The following is a 2,713-nucleotide window of genomic DNA, read 5'->3' as shown; positions in this document are numbered from 1 at the left end:
GCTCTGGTCAAAAGTTTAGCACCCCCTATATAATTAACTAATTCAGCTTCATAGAGTCCAGTGAAAGCTGCTGAATAATGTTCCCTTGTTAACATATTGAATTGCACCCCCTCTATATAGAATGAACTCCCTCAGCTTCATAGAGTCCAGTGAAAGCTGCTGAATAATGTTCCCTTGTTAACATATTGAATTGCACCCCCTCTATATAGAATGAACTCCTCAGCTTCATAGATCCATGAAAGCTGCTGAATAATGTTCCCTTGAACATATTGAATTGCACCCCCTCTATATAGAATGAACTCCCTCAGCTTCATAGAGTCCAGTGAAAGCTGCTGAATAATGTTCCCTTGTTAACATATTGAATTGCACCCCCTCTATATAGAATGAACTCCCTCAGCTTCATAGAGTCCAGTGAAAGCTGCTGAATAATGTTCCCTTGTTAACATATTGAATTGCACCCCCTCTATATAGAATGAACTCCCTCAGCTTCATAGAGTCCAGTGAAAGCTGCTGAATAATGTTCCCTTGTTAACATATTGAATTGCACCCCCTCTATATAGAATGAACTCCCTCTGATCTTTTTATCTTAATTAAGAATATATATATATAGCCCACGGGAAATAGCAAGCCCACGGCAAGCTTAATCCCTAACAGACAACTTGGATTTGGGATTCGGGTTACTGGCAGGAGGTCTGGCCTGGTGTTAGTCATAAACTCGCTCTGCTATTGGATGCAATGGAGGCAGTTCTCATCAACTGAAAATCCTGCTCTCTTTTAAAAGAGCCGCACGAAATCGAGCTAATGGACGGGAGGACTCGGTCCCACGCTGCAGCCGAGGCTTAGTCACGAAAGGACTGAACCGCCTCAATTTTCGCGGCCTCTGTTTTGTTTTTTTTTGTTTTTTTAAGCGCATTCCCGGAGACGGAGGTCAGGGTTCATTTTCAGATTGCCCATACTGCAGATTCGACAGATGGATTTTGAACGCAGGGAATGAGATGAAGTCCAAAGAGAAGCTGCTGTCAGGCGGGCGAGGGTTTAGCAGCCTTGCAGCTGAAACGTTTGTCTGCGCAGAAGCTCGACCTTTTAACGGCTGTCTCTGATGCGTTACAACGCGAACGCGGCTAAATATTTCACAGCAAGGCAAGGGCTGGGGGTTTGCATAACCCATTTCTCCTCACTCAGAGCCCTCACTTACTAATCACCCTGGCATCAGTCAGGAGAGGCCAACCCTGGTCCTGGAGAGCCTCAGGGTGTCCTGGCTTTTGTTTGACCCCCTCAAGCCTCTTAACGGTTGGGCTTAATTGTTCAGAATTACTGTTTGTCAGGTATTTAGCGATTGATGATTCACAGCTACCTGCAAAACCTCATGGGTTGGCCACTCCTGGAATAGAGAATCATCTCCTCCTTTTTAAAAATAAATAAATAAATAAATCTGCTAAATAGCCCTGTTGGTCAGGCAGCTCCAAGAGTCACCCAGAGCAGATCTAGAGAGACAGCTGGGGAAGGCACAGAAACATTAATGACAGAAAAAAACAGGTTACAATCCCACACGATACTGAACCACTCCGCGCCAAGATTGTGCTTGAGTTGGATGAGCTGGTGAGGGTTACAGGCGCGGATCTATCTATCTATCTCAAGACAACGAGGTGCTCTCAGAGGGCGCAATGGATGTCCTGCACTTTATTTTAAAGGACGGGTGACATCATTCAACTATTCCAGATGTTTCTAAGCCCCGCCCTCTGGTTTTAGTGGGATTAGGCTCCCCTTTTGTAGGTCTTTTGTTCCCCCAAAAGCCAGGGCTGAACCGTGAGGCTAGGTAATATAGAGGAGACATGGGTGGGGAGATATTTCCCCCGCACTTGTTTGTACTCGATATTGTTTGAGTTGTCAGTACCGTACCGCTTCTTCCAGTTCTCAAGTCCACCAACAGAGGTGGCTATCTCAACAAATAAAAAAAAAGGGGGCAGGACCACTGCGATTTTATATTTTAAAAAACCTCTCGTAAGTTTATTCCATTAAAAGCAAACAAACCACAGCAAACCACACGGTTTCGACAGCAAGTCTCCGGCAGGTTCGCAATATAATTCAACCTCGTAACATTTTACATGAAACACTTTTAGAACTCAATAGTACAATTTCATTTCTTTGCTGTTTATTTTTTTTTTTTTTTTTTTGAACATGAACAAACTGTCATTAAAACCCAAAGAATTTCCAAAAGAAGGTAAAGGAGTATTGCACCAGGGAGCTCAGCCGGGCAGCATCTCTAAGACTGATTGAGGAGATCACGGCTGAATGATTATCCGCTCTCTCAGGTCGCTGGACCGCCCGCTAACTCTTCCTGCTGCCAAAGAACAAACAAAATGGAAACAGAGAGCTGAAAGAAAAAAATAAAATGAAATCGATCAATCAGTCATTTATTTATATAGCGCCTTTTACACCAAAAGTGTATCAGGACAAACAGAAGGTTTTAATACAACGCACAGGAGGCTGTGCGGAACAGTGGTTAGAGAAACAGGCTTGTAACCAGGAGGTTCAAATCCCAGCTCAGCCACTGACTCCCTGTGTGTGTCCCTGAGCGAGTCGCTGAACCTCCTTGTGCTGCGTCTTTGGGGTGAGACGCTGTTGTAAGTGACTCTGCAGCTGATGCATCGCTCACACACCCTAGCCTCGTATCTTGTAAAGCGTTTTGTGATGGTGCTCCGCTATGAAAGGC

This window comes from Polyodon spathula, chromosome 47, assembly GCF_017654505.1.
Source record: "Polyodon spathula isolate WHYD16114869_AA chromosome 47, ASM1765450v1, whole genome shotgun sequence".
In the NCBI taxonomy this organism is placed as follows: Eukaryota; Metazoa; Chordata; class Actinopteri; order Acipenseriformes; family Polyodontidae; genus Polyodon; species Polyodon spathula.
Note: the sequence above shows the minus strand (reverse complement) of the source record.